Genomic DNA, 7,169 nt, shown 5'->3' on the forward strand with positions numbered 1-7,169 from the left:
GGGGGGGGGGGGGGGGGGTATGACGAGAAGAAGCAACCCCTTGGAAATTGCGATTTTTACGTATCGATTGCCAGCGAAAAGTCAATGCGAACGTTGATTTGAATAATAATAGAAGTTTCTCTCTCTCTCTCTCTCTCTCTCTCTCTCTCTTCTTTGTGTCTGGAATGGTAAAAGACAAAAAAAAAAATAGAAGAAGAAGAAGAAGAAGATGAGAAAAAAAAAAAAGAAAAAAAATGTAAGAGAGAAGAAGGAAGAAAGAAGGAGGAGTGGAAGAAGAAAAAGAAGAAAAAAAAAATGGAGGTCGATAAAGACGTCGATCCTTGGAGATGAAGTTGACGAATGTTTCAACATGAATTATAGACGGGATGTATTAAGGAGAACATTAGCAAGCCAAGGCAACTGCCTTATACCGATAGCATCGTTAACTAGAATCTCAATGGCCTACTTTCGACGAATTTCGAGGCGTTGCTTTAAAGGGAAATACGTTGGAAGATGAAGGAAGAAGAACAGAACAAGAGAACAAGAGAAAGTGAGAGAGAGAGAGAGAGAGAGAGAGAGAGAGCAAGAGAGAGAAAAGATAACGGGGGAAGTTATCGTTAAATGTCCATAAAAAAGCCATAGTCTCTCTATCGGGGGTCGTTTCACCATAAGTCGGCTCTCTTTTTCTCTCTCTCTCTCTCTCTCTCTCGTTTGCTTATCTTTTTTCTTTCTTTCTTTTCTTTTTTGCGTCACTTTTTTTCTGTACCGTCTCTTCTTTCTCTCTTTTTTTCTTTTTCTTTTCAACGACACGATCTACCTAGAAATGGGACCCAACGTTTACTTTAATTAACTAGGAGGTGTGTAATCTTTTCTTTTTTTCTTTTTTTTTTTTTGTTGGAGAATTTATTAAGATTAGAAAAATCTTTATTTTTTATTTTAATTTATTGATACTCTTGTCCAGAACTATAATATTCACATTAGTTGCACAGGGAATTTTGGACGGTTATTAAATCTTTATGAAGGATTTATTTCGAACCAGTTGTACGTTTCGTCCCTTTCTTGGGACTTCATCAGCAACTCGATCGTTACAGTTCACGAGTCAAAATACATTTTATCTTTTTTCCAGAGTCATATATTTCAACTATTTATTCAGTATTTTCTCTCGTCCAAAATTATAATTTTTTGGATGATATAGGTTCATAGGGAACTTGGACATGAAAAGAAGTAGAACTTAATTTAATTAAGTTGGACGTTTCGTCCCTTTATTGGGACTTCTTCAGCAACTGGAAAATTTATTTTCTTATAAATATCCTATTACGATACATGCGGTTTATACAATATAATTTTTTACATATTACCTTAATCATTAAAGCTCAGCGTCTTTTTTATTTATTTCGACATACATTTCTCTTTATAATATTCCAAACACAATACATCTAAACTTCGTTAGTTTGATCGTTATTATTCAACTATATTTAATATTTCAACTATATTTAACATTTTACAATACAATTTCTTCCTAAACACCTTTATATTATCACACGTAATCAAATACTTTATTTTTTATATTACACACACCGTACCGCACCGTCTGACCTTTCGCAGACCGTTACTACTTCTCGCGTATTTTCGAAACGGTTATCCATTCAAATTGACTTGAAATGTTTTTATGAATATTTGTTTTATTAATTATATTATATTATATTATATATGAATATTTTTAAATATATTACACATATTACGCGAGTAAATTTAATTATATTGTTACTCTTGTATTATAAAAGTCGTATATGTATATATTTTCATATATTAATTAAAAGATAAATTGTACGTTAATATAATTTTTGAAAACGTAAAGTTAACTGTACAATTTTCATAAAAGTAATAATTCATTTATTAATATAAATGTTGCGTTAAATGAATATATATGATTTGAAAGTAATATACAGGATATATGTCAAAAGTTTAGAAATCATATTAAAAAATCAATTATACCTTATATAAATCATTTTCAGACTAATTTTCTTTTCAAATTGTAAAACTGGAAACTCAATAAACGTATTGGATTATACGTCAAAATTAGTGCCAATTTATAAATAACATTTCATATACGTATTTTTATTTATCTTATTAATTATATATATTTTCAATCTAATAATATTAATTTTTCTTGAAAAATTCAATATAATTCTAAAAATTCGTTAATCTACGAATATATAAAATATCAAAACAATTCCCAGTTACTCCTTAACGTTTAAGATTCCATTAACAATTCCACAAGAAACACCATAAACAATTTTCAATAATAAAAAACTGCGATAACATTTAAAAATATTTTTTAATTCACAATTAATCTCATATCACGTTAAATAATAACCATTAACGATCGTGTTATATGATTTTCGATTGAAATAATTCATTTGAGTATTTCACTTTCATATTTACAAACATCACGTATTGTTTTACATATCGAACAAAATAAAGAAAGACAAAAATAATTCGAATTAATTTGAATTTGTGATACTTCGAGTAAGTAAAAAGTAGTAACGGTTTTCAAAAGGTCAAACAGTGCATTACACGATAATACAAAGTAGGTACTTTCCTATGTTAATCTCTCATCATTGTTGGTGCTGCTATTATCAAGGTTGCCTCGTTTTAATGTTAGAAGTTGATCCCCCAAACGATTCTTATCCCCTCGTTGACGTAACTCGACAATTCTCACTAGTCTCAAAGTACTTCGTAGCATGTGTTTCCATCGTTACTCGAATAATCTGGGATTCAAATCAGGTGAGATTAAACTGGAACGAAAGAGATATAGGACCTTTTTATTCTGTTCTCTCTAGAAATTAGAGAACTTTAAATGATTATGCGTGAGTTGAATTAATAAAATACTTCTTTGTTACATTTTCAAATGATAATATATAAATATTATCATTTTTATTTTGGATACATTTAAATTTTTATTTTTTTTTATTCCTTTGGCCTAGATATTTTTTTATTATAAATAATAGAAATATTTTCATTTAGCATATGGAAACAAAATATTTTTTTATTATTTAGGAAACATTTAATGACAATATTATTTCTATTAAAAATATTATTAAATGTAATAATATTTTTAAATGTAGAAATGATTTAAAATACTTAAATAATTTGTAAAATAAATAATTCTTATATTATATTGTGTGTGTGTGTGTGTGTTTTTAATTCATTAATGAATGATATAGAAATATTTTCATTTATCCGAATAATTTTATCTAATGAGTTTAGTTTACAATTTTTTGTTAATAATGATGCATTTTTTTTATTACCCAATGGAAAAAGAAATGAATTATTATAAAATACATAAGAACAGAGAGATATCAATGATAAAAAAAACTTATACGATTATTCATTCGCATAAGTCGATCTGTTGAAAGTACAACGAGATAGAAAAGATACGAATAAAAAAAAAAAGAAACGAAGAGAGAGAGATAGAGAGAGAGATAGAAAATATTATAACGACGTGTAGATTCTTTCGTTAAATCGCCTTATGTCTATCTTCAATGTATTAACACACGACGTAATATATTATATTCCAAAAGGATTTATTATAGCTTTTAGCATAAAATACGTATCTCGCGAATCTGAAATCTTTTATAATCGTCAGATTTTATTCAATCCTCATAACATATAATAATATCACAAAAGCGCGTATTAAACATAATTTATTTTTCTAATAGAAAATTAATTTAATGCAAAAATACAAAAAAATATCAAAAATAATTCGACGAAACTCGAACGAAAGAAGAAGAGAAAATAAAGATAATAATGAAAAATCATTAAAAAAAAAAAAAAAAAAAGAAAAAAAACGTACAACAGTGACATAAATAAATAAATATTTTGATAGAATTTTGTTTTCGCGAAGAAGAGCCTAAATTATTAACTCTACGAATTCGATGCGCTTGCACATTTCTGGCTGAAGTTTAATTTTCATTATGCCTTTAGGGGATTAACGATCCACTATGTAGCCAATAATGACAGTGGCAGCGCTATTAAAAGCTTTACCTGCGAGCGACAAGCTGTCTGTTAACCACGGATTTGCATAAATCGATTGGCAATTTTAGTCGAGTCTAGACGAAGTAGGAAAAGAAGATGGTGAACAATAATAAAAAAAAGAAAAGAAAAGAAAAAGAAAAAAAAGAAGGATGAAGAATGAAAAAAAAAAAAAAAAAAGAGAAAGATAAAATGAGGAAGAATAAGTGAAAGAAGATGGCAGAAGCAGGAAAATTGTTGAAGAAATATTTTTCATCGAAGAAAAATCTTCCACCACACGCACCCCCCCCCCCTCTCCACCCCGTGATAATATAATGAAGGTGTCATATTTTGATCTCGTTATGTGATAAGAAAACACCGTTGAAATTTCCCGTATATATCGATACATTATATTTAAATTATTATTATTATTATTATTATTATTATTATTATTAAAATAAAACTAACAAATAGAGAAGGAGAGAGAGAGAGAGAGAGAAGAGGAGATATTTTCTGAGCTATTAATAAATTGATGTTTCGTAATTATGTTTCTTTTCATTCGGTTTATTTTATCTTGGAAGAAAATCTACACCATGGTTTTTAATTAAGCGTCAAATTTTCGATTTCTCGTCTAAGGATTATTATTAAATAAGAAGAAAAAAAATAACAATAATAATAAATAGAAAAGGAGAGAGATATTTTTGATAAATTTTTTATTATACATATAAATCATTATTCTTTTTTTAAACTTATTTTTTTTTATTTATCTATTATATATTTTTGTCGTCGAAAATAATTATTCTTAGAATAATTATTATTATAGATCATAATCTATGCTGCAAAATTTAATCAAAGATTAAAATTAGATATCATGTTTACGATAAAAATATTATGAAAATTTTATTTGTACTCTCTCTCTCTCTCTCTCTCTCTCTCTTTCTATACATTGTTTTTAATAATAATTTAAAATAGAAAGTAAAATAAAAAGAGAGAGAGAGAGAGAGAAATAGAGTGAGACAAATATTTTATGAGTTACCACGGACACGGAGATCATACGTTTCACGTTTATTTTTATTTATTTTTGTTTGTTTGTTTATATATTTTCTTTATGATCCATAAATGCCAACGTGTGGAATAGAAAGATGATAGTAAATATTATCGGTGTGAAATAGAGCGGAACGTGCCGATCGAAAGGTAACAAGAAAGGAGAAAGGAAACGATTTAACGAGTCATGTTTATAGTTCGAGATATAGTATTGTATAAGGAAAAGGGAAGTTTCTAAAGGGCGCATAGTTTTCCTCAACAAATGGAATTTCTCAGAGAACTGATTTACTACTTTCCACAATTTCGTTCTGACCTTAAATTAATATTCCTGTACGTCATCTATTGTCTTGTAAACGTCTCCTGTAGAGCAAAGGATCAAAATAAACCTAAATTCTTGATTTGAATAGGCCTAAAAGATCTATTTATCTATCCGTCAAATCTAATTGTCAATTTTTATCTATTCTTACTCGATTATGTCAAATATAATATTTATTGTTATTAAGATTATGTCATATATAATATGATAATTAATAAATATTAATTTGATTTAGAAATTTTTTTTTTATTATTAATTTTTGTGTTGGTGAACAATTATTTATGAATTTGTAAGAATATTATAAATATAGTAATTTTTTACGATGAGAGACAAATAAGATTATAAACGTGTGTTTTCTTTTTTTTTTTCTTTATAAATAATAATACAATTTTTAAATAAATTATCTAACGTCATATGTGAAAACCGTAAGAGGAATGAAAAAATAATGTGTGTGAATTTCTATTTTAAATAAATAATTATAAATGTCATTAATCTAAATGCAAATCAATCAGCGTAACTATCACGTTTGGAAGTTACCAAATTATTTAGATATATTTAGTATGTTTTGGAAACGTTCTGTGTGTATGTGTGTGTGTGGATTTTCAGAGTTGGTATACCTAAAACATATACCTCTATGTATATATATGTAGATTATCGTAGATGGACGTATTTAGAGGTAGGTAAACGCATTTCTCGCGGTAAATTAGGACGTTCGTGGATAGCTTTTGAGGACATAGCTTTCATTAGACGGGCTAGATAAAGCAAACCTTGCGTGTACTATCAATTTCCAGAGAGATACAACTTGCTCTCGTTCTAATAGCCAATGTAAAATTTATGTGTAAACAGAGATCGATGTTACATTCTATCGTTGCTCTCGTATTCATCGATAAATGCAATCATGATATTTAGAGATAGATTTATAGATAAATAAATAAATAAATAGATAGATTAGTTAGATTAAATTTGTTAATTATCATTTACCTTATTTATATTTAACAATTTTTATTACACTTATATGTGAATGCATTCACATATTCTTTATTAAATAAAAATATTATAATTACTCTATGAGAAATATAATATAAGGAATATATAAATACAAAATAATAAATAATAATATTATAATAATAGTAATTAAATAATCGAGAAAAATAGTCGAGAATTACGAAAACAAAAAAAAACAAGAAGATATTTTTAATTTATCTATATTTAATGTGAAAAATAATAATATTTTTGTTGACACGATGTTATACTTTCTAAATAAGACTTAAAAAATGAATAAGGTAAAGAAATAGGAACGATTTTCGTATTACCACGTAAGAAAACTAATTTTCTCTTGAATAAGATAGAAAGAGAGAAAATGTGGAAAGAGAAAAGCACGAGATCAAAGCTTAAATCGCGCGTTATCGAGCAAACCGACCGTACTCTGAGCGTACTTTCCATTTTCGAGGGAGTTCCTTGCTACGTTCTCACAGCTTCTTGATTCCCAGAGTCTCGTGAATTACTGAGAGAAAGAAAGAGATATATATATATATATATAGATAAGGAGAGAAAACGACCGAAAATCAGGGTAAATACGTTTCTTCGCCGAGATAAAGGGAAAGAGAAATAGAAAGACTCCTAATAAGAGATAGAAAAAAAAAAAGGAACACAGAAAATGAACAAAAAAAAAAATGGAGAGAAAATTATTAGGATTTAAAAAAAAAAAAAATATAAACAGAAAGAAAAATAGACAAAGATAGAGAGAGAGAGAGAAAAAATATATTTATTTATTTTATAATATTATATTTATTATATTATATAATTATTATATTAT

The sequence above is a fragment of the Polistes canadensis genome, unplaced genomic scaffold (assembly GCF_001313835.1).
Source record: "Polistes canadensis isolate GaletaPanama2010 unplaced genomic scaffold, ASM131383v1 scaffold_151, whole genome shotgun sequence".
NCBI lineage: Eukaryota > Metazoa > Arthropoda > Insecta > Hymenoptera > Vespidae > Polistes > Polistes canadensis.